This window comes from Oryx dammah, unplaced genomic scaffold, assembly GCF_014754425.2.
Source record: "Oryx dammah isolate SB20612 unplaced genomic scaffold, SCBI_Odam_1.1 HiC_scaffold_28, whole genome shotgun sequence".
In the NCBI taxonomy this organism is placed as follows: Eukaryota; Metazoa; Chordata; class Mammalia; order Artiodactyla; family Bovidae; genus Oryx; species Oryx dammah.
The window spans coordinates 83,066,624-83,085,633 of record NW_024070212.1 but is presented as its reverse complement, the minus strand read 5'-3'; the positions used below and the strand labels follow the sequence as shown (position 1 = coordinate 83,085,633).

The following is a 19,010-nucleotide window of genomic DNA, read 5'->3' as shown; positions in this document are numbered from 1 at the left end:
GCTCAAAAATCTCCAAGCCAGGCTTCAGCAATATGTGAACCGTGAACTTCCAGATGTTCAAGCTGGTTTTAGAAAAGGCAGAGAACCAGAGATCAAATTGCCAACATCCGCTGGATCATGGAAAAAGCAAGAGAGTTCCAGAAAAACATCTATATCTGATTTCTTGACTATGCCAAAGCTTTTGACTGTGTGGACCGCAATAAACTGTGGAACATTCTGAAAGAGATAGGAATACCAGACCACCTGATCTACCTCTTGAGAAACCTGTATACAGGCCAGGAAACAACAGTTAGAACTGGACATGGAACAACAGACTGATTCCAAATTGGAAAAGGAGTACGTCAAGGCTGTATATTGTCACCTTGCTCATTTAACTTATATGCAGAATATATCATGAGAAACGCTGGGCTGGAAGAAGCACAAGCTGGAATCAAGATTGCCGGGAGAAACATCAATAACCTCAGATATGCAGATGACACCACCCTTATGGCAGAAAGTGAAGAAGAACTAAAGAGCTGCTTGTTGAAAGTGAAAGAGGAGACTGAAAAAATTGGCTTAAAGCTCAACATTCTGAAATCTAAGATCATGGCATCTGGTGCCAACACTTCATGGCAAATAGATGGGGAAACAGTGGCTGACTTTATATTTGGGGCTCCAAAATCACTGCAGATGGTGACTTCATGAAATTAAAAGATGCTTACTCCTTGGAAGGAAAGTTATGACTAACCTAGACAGCATATTAAAAAGAAGAGACATTACTTTGTCAACAAAGATCCATCTAGACAAGGCTACGGTTTTTCCAGTAGTCATATATGGATGTGAGAGTTGGACTATGAAGAAAGCTGAGTGCTGAAGAATTAATGCTTTTGAACTGTGGTGTTGGATAAGACTCTTGAGAGTCCCTTGGACTGCAAGGAGATCCAACCAGTCCGTTCTGAAGGAGATCAGCCCTGGGATTTCTTTGGAAGGAATGATGCTAAAGCTGAAACTCCAGTTCTTTGGCCACCTCATGTGAAGAGTTGACTCATTGGAAAAGACTCTGATGCTGGGAGGGATTGGGGGCGGGAAGAGAAGGGGACGACAGAGGATGAGATGGCTGGATGGCATCACTGACTAGATAGACGTGAGTCTGAGTGAAATCCGGGAGGTGGTGATGGACAGGGAGGCCTGGCGTTCTGCGATTCATGGGGTCGCAAAGAGTTGGACATGACTGAGCGACTGAACTGAACTGAAGATACAAGATGTAATATACAGCACAGGGTATACAAGCAAAATTTAATAATATTAAAAGGAATATAATCTACAAAAATATAAAATAACTATGTTGCATACCTGAAACTAAGACATTGTAAATCAATTCTACTTCAATAAAAAAGTAAATAAAATGTTTAGTAAATCTGTCTAATGTTTTATTACAAACATCTCAATTGCAAAATACAGAAATAATGTAATAGTTGTATAAAAACCACTCAGATTTAACAAATACACATATTTAACTATTCGAAAAAGAGAGACACAGTGATTAAACTATGTAACACAGTACATGCAAATGCTTAATTGATGATAATGGCTAAAAAGACACTAGATTCAAAAGGAGTGGGTCATTAGCTTGGAGTAGTGGTATAGAAGACATCCAAACCCAAGAAGGTAGTATTTGACACAAACTCTGAAAGATAAGTACAATTACTGCAGGAGAATAGAGTGAGAAGAAAACAGAATAGTAAACCTTGGAAACCATGTAAATGAGTGAATGTATCTGCCAAAGATGTGGAGAACAGAGCACAGTCTAGTATCAGTTCAGTTCAACCACTCAGTCATGTCCAACTCTTTGCGACCCCATGAATTGCAGCACTCCAGGCCTCCCGGTCCATCACTCGGAGTTCACTCAGACTCACTTCCATCAAGTCAGTGATGCCATCCAGCCATCTCATCCTCTGTCATCCCCTTCTCCTCCTGCCCACAATTCCTCCCAGCATCAGAGTCTTTTCCAATGAGTCAACTCTTCCCATGAGGTGGCAAAAGTACTGGAGTTTCAGCTTCAGCATCATTCCCTCCCAAGAAATCCCAGGGCTGATCTTCAGAATGGACAGGTTGGATCTCCTTGCAGTCCAAGGGACTCTCAAGCATCTTCTCCAACACCACAGTTCAAAAGCATTAATACTTCGGCACTCAGCTTTCTTCACAGTCCAACTCTCACATCCATACACGACTACTGGAAAAACCATAGCCTTGACTAGACGGACCTTTGTTGGCAAAGTAATATCTCTGCTTTTCAATATGCTATCTAGGTTGGTCATAACTTTTCTTCCAAGGAGTAAGCATCTTTTAATTTCATGGCTGCAATCACCACCTGCAGTGATTTTGGAGCCCAGAAAAATAAAGTCTGACCCTGTTTCCACTGTTTCTCCATCTATTTCCCATGAAGTGATGGGACCAGATGCCATGATCTTCATTTTCTGAATGTTGAGCTTTAAGCCAACTTTTTCACCCTCCACTTTCACTTTCATCAGGAGGCTTTTTAATTCCTCTTCACTTTCTGCCATAAGGGTTAGTATGGACACAACCAAAAAGTCATGGTTCAGGAAGAAGTTCACAGAGGAAGAAGATACTGGAAAACTAGATTCAGCTAAGATGATGGACAGCCATCATGCTTTGATAAGGAGCACAATTGAATGAGTGAATGAATTATTGATCTGTAGTCAGTGATACAGCACTGAAATCTTCATTTAAAATAATTTTTAGGAGAGCCTCCATTCTCTTCTACATAGCCTCTCTGTGTTGTTTGGACTTAGAAAGAAAGTAGAAGATGTTCATCCTCTTAAGGCCTGGGTTACAAAGTCCTTAGATGTCACTTCTGATTGCTTCTTTTTGTCTAGACGAGTCTCAAGGACAATCCAATTTCAAGGAGAAGATCAATAAGTCTCACCTTTTTATATGAGGAGAAGCATGCACATATGAGGAGGAGAAGATTGTTTGAGGCTGTCTTTGGGAACTAGCTACCTCTGATGTGTTCTCAAATGATTCAGATTAAGGAAACTGACTTAAAAATCTTCTAGTGGCTCAGTTGTGTCCAACTCTTTGTGACCCCATGGACTGTAACCCACCAGGCTCCTCTGTCCATGGGTATTCTCCAGGCAAGCATACTGAGTGGTTAGCCATTTCCTTCACCACGGGATCTTCCCAACCCAGGGATCAAACCCAGGTCTCCTGCATTGCAGGAAGATTCTTTACCACAGAGCCATCTAGGAAGCCCCTTCCAAAGATTAGGAATCTAAAATCAATATCATAAAGTAGTTGGTTTCTAATTGCCTACATTCTTGGGCAATCTCCTCTAATCCTATAATTTTCATGATTTCCTATTCTCTGATGGTTTCTGAAATAGCACCTATTCTTAGTTCTAGACTCTTTAAGATAATGACTCTTTAAACTGGATCTTCCACAGACAAATCAAGCTTCAATATGCCTAAATTAAATTTACCCCCTCTCCTCTCCTACTCTGAATCACCCAGCTATCAAAGGAGCCAACTACGTTTTCCTCTGGGGTTTTGTGTTTCAGTGCATGGCATTCTTGTACAGTCTGCTTCAGTTCAGTTCAGTTCAGTCGCTCAGTCATGTCCGACTCTTTGCGACCCCATGAATCACAGCATACCAGGCCTCCCTGTCCATCACCAACTCCCAGAGTTCACTCAGACTCACGTCTATCTAGTCAGTGATGCCATCCAGCCATCTCATCCTCTGTCGTCCCCTTCTCCTCCTGCCCCCAATCCCTCCAGCATCAGAGTCTTTTCCAATGAGTCAACTCTTCGCATGAGGTGGCCAAAGTAGTGGAGTTTCAGCTTTAGCATCATTCCTTCCAAAGAAATCCCAGGGCTGATCTCCTTCAGAATGAATTGGCTGGATCTCCTTGCAGTCCAAGGGACTCTCAAGAGTCTTCTCCAACACCACAGTTCAGACAGTGCCTGATGAACTATGGAATGAGGTTAGCGACATTGTGCAGGAGACAGGGATCAAGACCATCCCCATGGAAAAGAAATGCAAAAAAGCAAAATGGCTGTCTGGGGAGGCCTTACAAATAGCTGTGAAAAGAAGAGAGGCAAAAAACAAAGGAGAAAAGGAAAGATATAAGCATCTGAATGCAGAGTTCCAAAGAATAGCAAAAAGAGATAAGAAAGCCTTCTTCAGTGATCAGTGCAAAGAAATAGAGGAAAGCAGCAGAATGGGAAAGACTAGAGATCTCTTCAAGAAAATGAGAGATACCAAGGGAACATTTCATGCAAAGATGGGCTCGATAAAGGACAGAAATGGTATGGACCTAACAGAGGCAGAAGATATTAAGAAGAGGAGGCAAGAATACACAGAAGAACTGTACAAAAAAGATCTTCACAACCCGGATAATCACGATGGTGTGATCACTCATCTAGACCCAGACATCCTGGAATGTGAAGTCAAGTGGGCCTTAGAAAGCATCACTATGAACAAAGCTAGTGGAGGGGATGGAATTCCAGTTGAGCTATTTCAAATCCTGAAAGATGATGCTGTGAAAGTGCTGTACTCAATATGCCAGCAAATTTGGAAAACTCAGCAGTGGCCACAGGACTGGAAAAGGTCAGTTTTCATTCCAATCCCAAAGAAAGGCAATGCTAAAGAATGCTCAAACTGCTTCACCTAGTACTTCTCAAATGTTAAAAGGCAAAAACATCACTTAGGGATCCAGTTAAAATGCAAATTCTGATTGAGTAGGTCTGGAGAGAGGCCTAAGAATTTACATTTTTAAGGTTCCTGATTATGCCAATATGGTTGGTCCATGAGTAATAAGGGTCTAGGCTGTATATTGTCACCCTGCTTATTTAACTTATATGCAGAATATATCATGAGAAATGCTGGACTGGAAGAAACACAAGCTGGAATCAAGATTCCTGGGAGAAATATCAATCACCTCAGATATGCAGATGACACCACCCTTATGGCAGAAAGTGAAGAGGAACTAAAAAGCCTCTTGATGAAAGTGAAAGAGGAGAGTGAAAAAGTTGGCATAAAGCTCAACATTCAGAAAATGAAGATCATGGCATCCAGTCCCATCACTTCATGGGAAATAGATGGGGAAACAGTGGAAACAGGGTCAGACTTTATTTTTTTTGGGCTCCAAAATCACTGCAGATGGTGATTGCAGCCATGAAATTAAAAGACGCTTACTCCTTGGAAGAAAAGTTATGACCAACCTAGATAGCATATTCAAAAGCAGAGACATTACTTTGCTGACTAAGGTCAAGCCTATGGTTTTTCCAGTAGTCATGTATGGATGTGAGAGTTGGACTGTGAAGAAGGCTGAGCACCAAAGAATTGATGCATTTGAACTGTGGTGTTGGAGAAGACTCTTGAGAGTCTCTTGGACTGCAAGGAAATCCAACCAGTCCATTCTGAAGGAGATCAACCCTGGGATTTCTTTGGAAGGAATGATGCTAAAACTGAAACTCCAGTACTTTGGCCACCTCATGCGAAGAGTTGACTCATTGGAAAAGATTCTAATGCTGGGAAGGATTGGGGGCAGGAGGAGAAGGGGACGACAGAGGATGAGATGGCTGGATGGCATCACCGACTCGATGGACGTGAATCTGATTGAAATCCGGGATTTGGTGATGGACAGGGAGGCCTGGCATGCTACAGTTCATGGGGTCGCAAAGAGTCGGACACGAGTGAATGACTGAACTGAACACTAATGTATCTTATAGGGTGTTGCCAAAAGTATTTCTTTCACATAAAAATATGATCCTGTTACTTCTTGCTTAACACTTTCTAATGCCTCTTACAATGTGAAATATAAACTCATTTGAATATTCTGCCTATACTTATTTTATGTTTCACCATGCCTGCAACTCTCCTTTTAACACCACTTACCCCACCTCCAACAGGTACATAGTCTGTGCTCCAGAACACAGAGTGATCATTTCAATATCTTTACTTCTGTACATGCTATTTCCCTGACTCTAATGCAACTTATGCTTTAAATATCAATTAAACATTTCCTAATTCAAAACATCTTCTCCTACCCCCAGGATTAATGTAGGAACACCTTCTTCTAGGTGCTCAGTACACTTTGTATGTACCATCATCGAATCAATCTTTGTATTATTTGCTTTTATGTATATGTTTCTGTTAAACTATACGGACTTTGAGAGCAAAGACCTTAACTTTCCTATTTTGTTTCCCAGTGCCTATCCATAGCTCAGAAAATGACTATAATTCACATATTGAGAAAAATAAGTGAATAAATTATCTTAACATTTACCTTATTAGTAAAATTGGATTTTAGCCCAAAGGAAGATCAAATTTTAGTGCAACTAAGCCTCTTGTATATATACCCTGTGCAGTAGTGAGCTCTCTGTACCTGAGAGAAAAATAGACAGGGATCACATAAAGGAATTTCCATTTAAAGTATGCATATTAAGTATATAGTATTTCAAGTCTCTTTCCATTATGAGATTCTATGATGTAAGATGACTTTAAAAAGGATATTTATTTTTGAAAGATCTCCAGACCACATAATAAATACTTTACTCCTGAACTACCGAGGAATTCCTAATTTGTGGAACATAGGAAGAAAGTAGCTCTGTCTTCCACACTTTCAATTATGTGTAACTTAAGCATCCCTGAAATGAATCATGATTATCAGTACTTCTTCACCACACCCTCCACTGCAACAAAAAGTTTTCCAGCTCAACAGAAACATCCACATTACTATGGCTTTGGGAGGCAGGGTAACAATGTAGACAAGCTGATTTTGGCTTTTTTTTTTTTTTCAATGCAATTTCTAACCTGGGTAAAATCCTTGCATTGTAAGTCAGTAAAAAAAATTGTTGCCAGAAGAAAAATTGGAATTTATTAAATCATAATCTTAAAGAATAGAAAGTACTTTCAGAAGACATACTTTTCATTTAGACATATTGCATTAAATCTCCAATGGTCACTCTTTGGCCCATCTTACAGGAAAAACTAATTTCCTCCCATTTTATATTTGAACAATACTGTTTCACTTATTCAGTCATAATGTTCAAGAACACTATGGCTAATTGAACAGTGCAAATCCATTTATTCAGTTTTGTTGTTGTTTAGTTGTTAAGCTATATCTGATTCTTTGTGACCCCATGGACTGTAGCCCACCAGGCTCCTCTGTCCATGGGATTTCCCAAGCAAGACTACTGAAGTGGGTTGCCATTTCCTTCTCTGAGGGATCTTGCCAATCTAGGGATCAAACCTGTGTCTCCTGCATTGGCAGGAAGATACTTTACCACTGAGCCACCAGGGACTAAACAAAAATTATTAAATATTTAGAAGTTCTACATACAATTCCATGTTTTGTGAATATATAAACAAGATAATTCCTACCCAAAGAAAGATCAAAGTTAAATTGATAAATGGGACTTCTCTGGTAGATCAGACAGTAAAGAATCCACCTGCAATCTGAGAGACCTGGTCCGATCCCTGGATTGGAAAGATCCCCTGGAGGAGGGCATGACCACTTACTCCAGTATTCTTACCTGGAGAATCCCCATAGACAAAGGAGCCTGGCAGGCTACAGTCCATGGAGTCACAAAGAGTCAGACATGACCAGCAACTAAGCACAGCACACTACAAGGACAACAATAAAAAGGTTTCCTGATATTAATTCACTAAATGACTATATCAGTGAAAGTGTATTTTACCAAATTTTATTTTTTTTATGTCTGTACTTACTTTGATTCTGCCATGGTTAGGTGATTGGATATTGGATGTGCTTTCCCTTTAGTGTGTGTGATACTTTAGCCTCTGTCTAGTGGTGGGTATATGTCCCATCCATTTCTGTTGTCTTTGCCCTTCACTGTACCCCACCTCTTGGCCAGCCACAGGCTGTATGGCAAATACAGAGTCTAGGCGATTCTCTAGAGCACACCCAGATCTTCTCCAGGGCCCAGTGCTAGATCTGACAAGGGCAAAACAAACATACCAAGAATAAGTCTGTAAGGAGTTAGTGAGATAATCTTTGGTGAATTGACTTTTGGAAAATTGACTTTAGAGAAGTCAACATCAGACTCACTATCAAGGATCTCACCATCTAGTCAGAGGATAAAAGAGTGAACTGATGATCACCGTAGAAGCAAAGTCCTCAAACTGTGGCTCCTGGACAGTATCAACATCACTTGAAAGTTGGTTAGAAAACAAATTCTTAAGGCCCACCCTAATCTGTCAAATCAGAATCTCAGAGTGGGATCCAACAATCTTTGGTTTAATAAGCCCTCCAGGTGAATCTGATGAAGAACCATATTTGAGAACTCTGGTGGGTATGAAAAGTTCTGGAAGAGCAGCAGTCCTCAACATTTTTGGCACCAGGGACCAGTTTCATGGAAGACTGTTTTTCCAGGGACCGGGGCAGGCAGGTATGGGGATGATACAAGCACATTACACTTGTTGTGCACTTTATTTCTATTATTATGATATCAACTCCACCTTAGATCATCAGATCTAAGGCATCAGATCTCAGAGGCTGGGGATCTCCATGGTGGACGGACATTTCCTGGCAATGTATGAAGCATGGAAGGGGCTAAATAACCTAACATGGAGAACTCAAGGAAGGCTTCCCCCACAAAAGAGTTAGCGCCTGACACTTTTTAAATCACTTACTTCCTCTTCTCTTTTCTTACATTCTGTCAGGGATGATAACAATAATTTTATGTAACTTGAATTTCTTCATGTCTCCCTTTTCACAACTATTTTCCAGTGACTGTTAATAATAAGAAGAAACACAGGAAATAGAGATGATATAGATAGTATAGAAATAACCAGTTTTTCTTTAATGCTGTATAGTCGGGTTTTTAGAACTAATTAAAGCTAAGGATAAGATTATCAAATTTAGGAAAATTGTAATATGGCCAGTTAAATTTTAGTGTCAAAAAGTGAATAATTTTTTAGCATAAGGATGTTCCAAGCAATATATGGAATTTACCTATACTAAAATAATTATTCATTTGTTACTTGAAATTCAGGGTCTAACTGTGTGTCCTGTATTTTTTTTCTGGTAATCCTATCCCAAGTTCAAGCCATGGACTCATTCACTTTTCACCTTAAATTGTAATTAATACCAATAAGAGCAGATATTTCAGGAGCAGTTATGATTCACTAGACTTGATTCAAAGCATGTGGGAGCATTCCTATTAAATCCTTACACTATCCTTATAAAGTAAGTACTATTATTATTCTCCTTATACACATAGGAAATTAAGGTTTAGCAATGAGTCAAAGCCAGTAGAAAGTAGAGTCAGAATTTTAATCCATACTTAACCTGACTGCAGAACCAAAGTTTTAATGACTATATTCTGTTGTTTATCCTATACTGAAATTTTCTTAATCTTTGTGAAACTTAGTTTTGTTATTTTGTTGGTTATTATGAAGACTAATTGAGATTATGTGTGGCACCTAAGCCAGTTTGTGGCCACTGGTATACATTAGAAAACCTTATTAACAGTAATATATTCAAAATCAAGAAAACTGACCCCCCAAATGTACTTGGCTTCAGAACAATATTTCACTCTGCTGTAACCACAGGTTAATGAGTGAGTCCTGAGAAAGAGTGACTCTGGTTTATCTAGGATGGTATGGACTTATGTTTTGGCCTGAGGTCATTAAGGACAAAGTTAAATAATGTATATCCTGGCCAGGAGTTACTGGTCTTCCTGTGTGCTGACAGGAGGAGGCGTGTCCCTCCACAGAATGCCACAAGCTGTGTGTGTGTGGCGGTGGGGTGGAATTCACAGAGTTTCATCCTGAGTCCTAGATTACTCCGAGACCACCAAGGGCCACGGCTTTCTACATGGACAAGGTAAGAACTAGAGTGACTATGTGGATGAGCAGAATGACCAAAAAGCCTAAAGCAAGAACAAGAAGAAATAGAAGGCATGGTTGTCAAAATTATGAGCCTTGCTGTGTCCTACCTCACTGATTTTTCTGAGGATTAAAAAGTGATGTATGTACTAGGAAAGTAATACCTAATCAACCAAGGATATGCATGTTAATTATTATTATTATGAAATAAACAGACAATGCATGTTAATTATTATTGTTGTTACTATGAAATAGACAGGCAATCCTTTCTGCAAAAAGATTCTTTTTAAAACAAGAAACATAAACTCTTCCAAGTCAGTTATTTGTTTCAGGCAAGACTCAAATAATATACCTTGTTTGTGCTTTAGAATTTGCCATCCTCAACAAACAGCAAACACGAACACTTGTTCTGGCAATTCCCTGATGGTCCAGTGGTTAGGACTCTGGACTTCCATTGCAGGGGGCACAGTTTCCATCTCTGGTCAAGGAACTAAGATCTGTGCAGTATGGCCAAAAAAAAACCCCAAAACAAAAAACCTCTTGTTCCTACCTCTCCATTAGCTATTATAAAAAGCTTTAAAGGGTCTAAAAATTTAACTTATTGCAAACTACCAAGTTAACCTGCAACAAACTCATGGATCTTATTAGAAGACATAAGACAAAGGACAGTTCATGATTCACAGTGATATCAGAAACCAATCAGAATATTGGCAATTTTTGCATTGTTCCCCAAGCTCCAGTTCCCACAGTGTGACAAGAGGAGGGCTAAATATTATCTGCACATTTGTTTTAACATAGTGGATTGTGTCACAGAAGAGGAGTCCTGAGCCTAGGATACTCAGATCTTTTAAATGAGTATTAAATGTGCCTCCCCTTTCTTCAGGGTGTGAAGGACAGTTACCTTTATTATGTGTGTGTGTGTGTGTTAGTCGCTCAGTCGTGCCCGATTCTTTGCGACCCCATGGACTGCAATCCACCAGGTTCCTCTGTCCATGAGATTTTCCAGGCAAGGATACTGGAGTGGGTTGCCATTTCCTTCTCCAGGGGATCTTCCCAAACCAGGGATCAAACCCATGTCTCCTGCACTGCAGGCAAATTCTTTACCAACTGAGCTATACTGGGCAGTAATCATGCCTGTCTTCTGAGACTCTAAGCAAATCTACCCTTTGCTCTGGTAAAAAGTGTTATCTCTATCATCCAATATTTTCACTATACTAACATCTTTAAAAAGCTAGTCTGGAACTAAAGTCAACAAGACCAGCCAGACTACTGTGTTGATGTTCCATGTTTTGCCATAAGGAGACCCAGCATAATTTTAGGTGGCTCTAATTATGATGTGGGCTTCTCTGGTGGTTCAATGGTAAAGGTACCACCTGCTGTTGCAGGAGACCCTGGTTCAATGTGGGTTGGGAAGATCCCCTGGAGAAGCAAAAGGCAACCCACTCCAGTATTCTTGCCTGGGAAATCCCACTGACAGAGGAGCCTAGCAGGGTCACAAAAGAGTTGGATGTGACTTAGTGACATAACTAGGACACGAATTAGCTAAAACAAGAACAACAATTATGACAAAATTTATTCTCGCATGTACTGTTTCAGGATATAAATAATGCTATGAAGAAGCTTCATAAATTGCAACCTTGTGTTCTGACTCTTTCTAAAACAAACAGGTGAAAAATAATATACTCTTTGGAAATAAATATAGAAGAAAAATTTAAACCAAATCCAACAAAGCACACACTTGTTCTAGATAGCCAAATTGTATAATAAGCTTTCAATAACAAAAAAACCTGTGTTTTTTCTTGCATAACTTTTATCATAGTTGTAATTATGTAACCTTGTATTTACTTTTTCATTTAACTTCTATCTCCCTAGAGTATAAGCTCTCTTTCACTGAGGGTCCTCTTTTTATTCATATGCTGAGTCACCCAGCATGGCACCTGGCATGTAGTAGATATACTATATATATATATATATATACACACACACATGCTGCTGCTGCTAAATTGCTTCAGTCGTGTCCGACTCTGTGCGACCCCATAGACAGCAGCCCACCAGGCTCCCCTGTCCCTGGGATTCTCCAGGCAAAAATACTGAAGTGAGTTGCCATTTCCTTCTCCAATGCATGAAAGTGAAAAGTCAAAGTGAAGTCACTCAGCCGTGTCCAACTCTTAGCAACCCCATGGACTGCAGCCTACCAGGCTCCTCCATCCATGGGATTTTACAGGCAAGAGTACTGGAGTGGAGTGTCATTGCCTTCTACGATATACATACACATATAAAAAAAAGGTATACATATATGCAAAAAGTATTTTTAATGTTTTGACTGAAATGAAGTACACTCCATTTATAAATAAAATATTAAAATTTAGTGACACAAATTTTACCAGGATTTCCAAGAATCTGATTTGAGTTTCTTAAAAGGCTGGATGGGGAAATGACCAAAGAAATCATCTAGGGTTTCCACTTTATTGTATAGACAAGGAAACTAAGGGCCAGAGGTAGCAAATGAATTATCCAAAGTCACACAGCATGTTGTGATAGACTTAGGCTAAAAGTCAAGTTTCCTGACTCTTGGCTTAATGCTCCTTCACTAATTATATGTCTTCACCTGTTCTTTCAACCTCTTCAGGCAATATTTCAAAGCACTTCTATGTTTATCCACAACGAAGAAACATGGTAATGTGTTGTTAAAGCAGGAGTGGGGAAATGGAAACACCTGCAGCTCTGTGCAAATACCATCTGTCACCACATGGGTCAGAGGACCTGCACTCCCAAACACAAAAATAATCTGCAATGTGTTTTCAGTGTTAAACTTTGCCTGAGGCATTTTTAAAAGTGTGCTGAGGAAAGGAACAGGTTCAATCCCTGGGTTGGGAAGATCCCCTGGAGTAGGAAATGGCAACTGACTCCAGTATTCTTGCCTAGAGAACTCCATGGACAGAGGAGCCTGCTGGGCTACAGACAACAGGGTGGCAAAGAGTCAGACATGATTGAGCATGCAGGAGGAAAGGCAGTACCACACAACTCAGAAAGACTGCAAAATATATCTACAAATCAAAACGTCTGCAAATATGCCAAAGCTCAACTCCGAGGAACCAGAGACATTTCTATTTTTTCTCCTATTTTAAACTGGTAAATAAGAAACTTCACCTACTTTAATTTGTTATCAGATTGTAACAAATTGGTAGTGAAAGCCTTATTGTTTAGGGCTGTAGATACATTGAAATAGAGAACCTAAAGGATTTCACCTCTTCCAAAATTTAGAAATTTCTTATGTTAACCATCCCCCCAAAAGTGAAGCAAGTATCTCTACAGTAAAGATCCTGGGAAGTCATTTCTGTTTCTAATATAAAAGAATGTTTGATGTCACGCTTACCCTGTGGGCTCTACAACCTCCCTGTGATCAATTGTTCCTCTAGGAGCCACTCTGACAAAGATGTTGCTATGTAGGAAAGGTGGTCTATAAATATAAAAATAAATAAGTGGATGGACTGGGCCAGAACAACATAGGCTCTGGATTAAATAGAGGCAAGAATTTGGTTTTCAAATTTAAAAGGAATGAGGGACTGGTCTTAGTCTCCCACCTTGGGAAAAGCTACAAAGATTTATTTTTGTGAACACATCACAATTCTCATTCTCAAGCAGCTGCAGTTATTGGAGTACCTGAGGTAAGATTGCTTTATGGCCCAACGAGAGCAAATACAGGTCTCTCTTGCCTTATAGGCTAAGTGGTTTCGCACTCATTTCTGAGCAATGAATCTAAGTTTCCAGTAAATTCCATGAAAATATTTTTAGAGTTGTAATGCTGCAGAGCAAAATTTCTATCAGAGTGAATGGAAAACTTTTAGAGAGAGACTAGTCATCAATTTCCTGAGGAAGCCTGGACAAGCAATACTCTTGCAATGTGTTTCAGAAACTTGTATCTCAGTCTATAATTTCTCACACAGATACCGCTTTCAGGCATTGAAGTTGACTTAAGTCTGTATTCTTACAGATTCACAATTTTACTCATTTCCTTCTATGGAAATGAGGTTTAGTATATAATTGTATTCGAACTATTTTGCTAGCAATTTCCATCATTAAGATATGTCTTACCCCTGCCTGGACATTTTTTTTTTAAGTCTGAGGTTTTCATTTATAGAATCACTGGACTCTTCTAGTTGTTTTTAACCAATTTTCCCCTCATCTATGGAAAATAAACCAATTGCCTCACTCATGTGTGTCAGAAAGTTTGGACTATTAGGAATCCATTGCAAAATCAGGATTGGTTTGTGGAGCACAACATCATCAAGTTTCTGGTTTTAAGCACGGCAGCTGTGACGAACAGCGCAGGAGCGCAGCTGGGAGGAGCTACCCCACACCCGAGGTCAGGCAGGGGGCCGAGAAGAACTACCCCATGTCCAAGTAGCGGTGTGCGCAGGTGCAGGAGGGCCGAGGGGAGCTACTCCACGTTCAAGGTCAGGAGGGGCGGCCATAAGGAGATACCCCTTGTCCAAGGTAAGGAGCAGTGGCTTCGCTTTGCTGGAGCAGCAGCCGTGAAGAGATAGCCCACGTCCAAGGTAAGAGAAACCCAAGTAGGACGGTCAGTGTTGTGAGAGGGCATCAGAGGGCAGACACAATGAAAGAAACCACAATCACAGAAAACTAGCCAATCTGATCGCATGGACAACAGCGTTGTCTAACTCATTGAAACTAAGCCATGCCGTGTGGGGCCATCCAAGACAGACAGGTCATGGTGGAGAGGTCTGGCAGAATGTGGTCCACTGGAGAAGGAAATGGCAAACCACTTCAGTATTCTTGCCTTGAGAACCCCATGAACAGTAGGAAAGGGCAAAATGATAGGATACTGAAAGAGGAACAACCCACATAGGTCAGTGCTCAATATGTTACTGAAGATCAATGGAGAAATAACTCCAGAAAGAATGAAGGGGTGGAGCCAAAGCAAAAACTACATCCAGTTGTGGATGTGACTGGTGATAGAAGCAAGGTCTGATTCTGTAAAGAGTAATATTGCATAGGAACCTGGAATGTTAGGTCCATGATTCAAGGCAAATTGGAAGTGGTCAAACAGGAGATGGCAAGAGTGAACATCAACATTCTAGGAATCAGCGAACTAAAATGGACTGGAATGGGTGAATTTAGCTCAGATGACTATTATATCTACTATTGTGGGCAGGAATCCCTTAGAAGAAATGTAATAGCCATCATAGTCAACAAAAGAGTCTGAAATGCAGTACTTGGGTGCAATCTCAAAAACGACAGAATGATCTCTGTTCATTTCCAAGCCAAACCATTCAATATCACGGTAATTTAACCTATGCCCCAACCAGTAACGCTGAAGAAGCTGGAGTTAAATGGTTCTATGAAGACCTACAAGACCTTTTAGAACTAACATCCAAAAAAGATGTCCTTTTCATTATAGGGGACTGGAATGCAAAAGTAGGAAGTCAAGAAACACCTGGAGTAACAGGCAAATTTGGCCTTGGAATGCAGAATGAAGTAGGGCAAAGGCTAATAGAGCTTTGCCAAGAGAACACACTGGTCATAGCAAACACCCTCTTCCAACAAAACAAAAGAAGACTCTACACATGGACATCACCAGATGGTCAACACTGAAATCAGATTGATTATATTCTTTGCAGCCAAAGATGAAGAAGCTCTATAAACTCAGCGAAAACAAGACTGGGTGCTGACTGTGGCTCAGATCACGAACTCCTTATTGCCAAATTCAGACTGAAATTGAAAAGTAGGGAAAACCACTAGACCATTCAGGTATGGCCTAAATAAAAGCTCTTATATTTATACAGTGGAAGTGAGAAATAGACTTAAGGGATTAGATTTGATAGATAGAGTACCTGATGAAATATGGACAGAGGTTTGTGACATTGTACGGAGACAGGGATCAAGACCATCCCCATAGAAAAGAAATTCAAAAAAGCAAAATGGCTGTCTGAGGAGGCCTTACAAATAGCTGTGAAAAGAAGAAAAGCGAAAGCAAATGATAAAAGGAAAGATATTCCAATCTGAATGCGGAGTTCCACAGAATAGCAAGGAGAGATAATAAAGCCTTCCACAGCGATCAACGCTTCCCTGGTGGCTCAGACGGTAAAGCGTCTGCCTGCAATGCAGGAGACCCGGGTTCAATCCCTGGGTGGGGAAGATCCTCTGGAAAAGGAAATGGCAACCCACTCCACTACTCTTGCCTGGAAAATGCCATGGACAGAGAAGTCTTGTAGGCTACAGTCCATGGGGTTGCAAAGAGTCGGACACAACTGAACGACTTCATTTCACTTCACTTCACTTCACTTCAGTGATCAATGCAAAGAAATAGAGGAAAACAACAGAGTGGGAAAGACTAGAGATCTCTTCAAGAAAAAATTAGAGATACCAAGAGAACATTTCATGCAAAGATGGGGCTCGATAAAGGACAGAAATGTTATGGACCTAACAGAAGCAGAAGATATTAAGAAGAGGTAGCAAGAATACACAGAAGAACTGTACAAAAAAGATCTTCACAACCCAGATAATCACAATGGTGTGATCACTCACCTAGAGCCACACATCCTGGAATGTGAAGTCAAGTGGGCCTTAGAAAGCATCACTACGAACAAAGTTAGTGGAGGTGATGGAATTCCAGTTGAGCTATTTCAAATCCTGAAAGATGATGCTGTGAAAGTGCTGCACTCAATATGCCAGCAAATTTGGAAAACTCAGCAGTGGCCACAGGACTGGAAAAGGTCAGTTTCATTCCAATCCCAAAGAAAGGCAACGCCAAAGAATGTTCAAACTACCGCACAACTGCACTCATCTCACATGCTAATAAAGTAATGCTCAAAATTCTCCAAGCCAGGCTTCAGCAATACGTGAACTGTGAACTTCCAGATGTTCCAGTTGGTTTTAGAAAAGGCAGAGGAACCAGAGATCAATTGCCAATATATGCTGGATCATGGAAAAAGCAAGAGAGTTCCAGAAACACATCTGTTTCTGCTTTATTGACTATGTCAAAGCCTTTGACTGTGTGGATCACAATAAACTGTGGAAAATTCTGAAAGAGATGGGCATACAAGACCACCTGACCTGCCTCTTGAGAAACCTGTATACAGGTCAGGAAACAATAATTCGAACTGGACATGGAACAACAGACTGGTTCCAAATAGGAAAAGGAGTACGTCAAGGCTGTATATTGTCACCCTGCTTATTTAACTTCTATGCAGAGTACATCATAAGAAACACTGGGCTAGAAGAAGCACAAGCTGGAATCAAGATTGCCAGGAGAAATATCAATAAGCCCAGCTATGCAGATGACACCACCCTTATGACAGAAAGTGAAGAACTAGAGAGTTTCTTGATGAAAGTGAAAGAGGAGAGTGAAAAAGTTGGCTTAAATCTCAACATTCAGAAAACTAAGATCATGGCATCTGGTCCCATCATTTCATGGGAAATAGATGGGGAAACAGTGGAAACAGTGTCAGACTTTGTTTTTTTGGACTCCAAAACTACTGCAGATGGTGACTGTAGCCATGAAAATAAAAGACGCTTACTTCTTGGAAGGAAAGTTTTGACCAACCTAGATAGCGTATTAAAAAGCAGAGACGTTACTTTGCCAACAAAGGTCCATCTAGTCAAGGCTATGTTTTTTCCATTGGCCACGTATCATTGCGAGAGTTTGACTGTGAAGAAAGCAGAGCGCCAAAAAATTGATACTTTGCACTGTGGTGTTGGAGAAGACTCTTGAGAGGCCCTTGGACTGCAAGGAGATCCAACCGGTCCATCCTAAAGGAGATCAGTCCTGGGTGTTCATTGGAAAGACTGATGCTGAACCCGAAACTCCAATACTATGGCCATCTCATGTGAAGAGTTGAATCATTGGAAAAGACCCTGATGCTGGGAAGGATTTGGGGCAGGAGGAAAAGGGGATGACAGAGGATGAGATGGCTGGATGGCATCACCAACTCGATGGACATGAGTTTGGGTGAACTCCGTGATTTGGCAATGGACAGGGAGGCCTGGCGTGCTGCGATTCATGGGGATTCTCTCAGTTGGACATGACTGAGAGACTGAACTGAACTGAACTGACTGGTTAAAATATTACCATTGAGGAGACTAGGCAAAGAGTGCATCTCTGTTCTATCTTTGAAATTCCTTGTGAATTACATTTAAAATAAAAAGTGAAAGAATAAAGACTTGGAAATAGAATATATAAAACTATGAATTAGGTATTATAGTGAAACTGGATAAGCTAAATCTCTATATTTGTATTTATTAAGCTATAATATTGAAATAGCATCAAATATTGAATAATGTTTAAATGACTTGTTTGCTGCTGCTACTGCTGCTAAGTCGCTTCAGTCGTGTCTGACTCTGTGTGACCCCATAGACAGCAGCCCACCAGGCTCCCCAGTCCCTGGGATTCTCCAGGCAAGAACACGGGAGTGGGTTACCATTTCCTTCTCCAATGCATGAAACTGAAAAGTGAAAGTGATGTCGCTCAGTCCAGTCCGACTTTTAGCGACCCCATGGACTGCAGCCCACCAGGTTCCTCCGTCCATGGGATTTTCCAGGCAAGAGTACTGGAGTGGGGTGCCATTGCCTTCTCCAAATGACTTGTTTATACAGTGGCAATATGGCAAAATTAATATCATGTCCTCTAAAGTCAAACTGTTCCACTAAAATCCCAGGTCATGCAATTTTTTGTGTGTGTGCTTGGCCCAGGAATTTAATCTTGCCTCAGTATCTCAATCTGGAAATTGGGATAATGATAATATCATCACTTATAAGAGAGCATTATTAAGTGTGTTAACATGTGTAAGGTACTTTAGGACAATGCCCAGTAGTTAGCAATTATGCATGACTATTGGCCATACTGTGAAGAAATCACTTTACACCTAGCTCAGTAAATTTCACTTTACACCTAATTCAATAAAACTAAATATTTTCTTTCCTTTCCTGATAACTAATTAAAGTCTATAGGCTGCTCATCAAGAGTGGCATAGAAAGAAAAAGGAATTGTGGTATATTTACATAATTGAATACTATAAAATTTTAATGAATGAACAAGCTTCTACTACATGCAAAAATATGGATGAATCACACAAACATCATACTGAGTCAAAGAAGCTTCCCCCAAAGGTGCTTATTGTATGATTGCAATTATGTAA

The 19,010-nt window shown here is 40.3% G+C and overlaps 1 non-coding gene across 1 annotated transcript; it reads left to right on the top strand.

The window, feature by feature from the left end:
* The first annotated feature begins 15,939 nt into the window (after nt 1-15,939).
* On the top strand, nt 15,940-16,011 carry TRNAC-GCA. Its single transcript has one exon. It is a non-coding gene; the product is annotated as a tRNA-Cys (tRNA).
* The last annotated feature ends 2,999 nt before the right edge of the window (nt 16,012-19,010 follow it).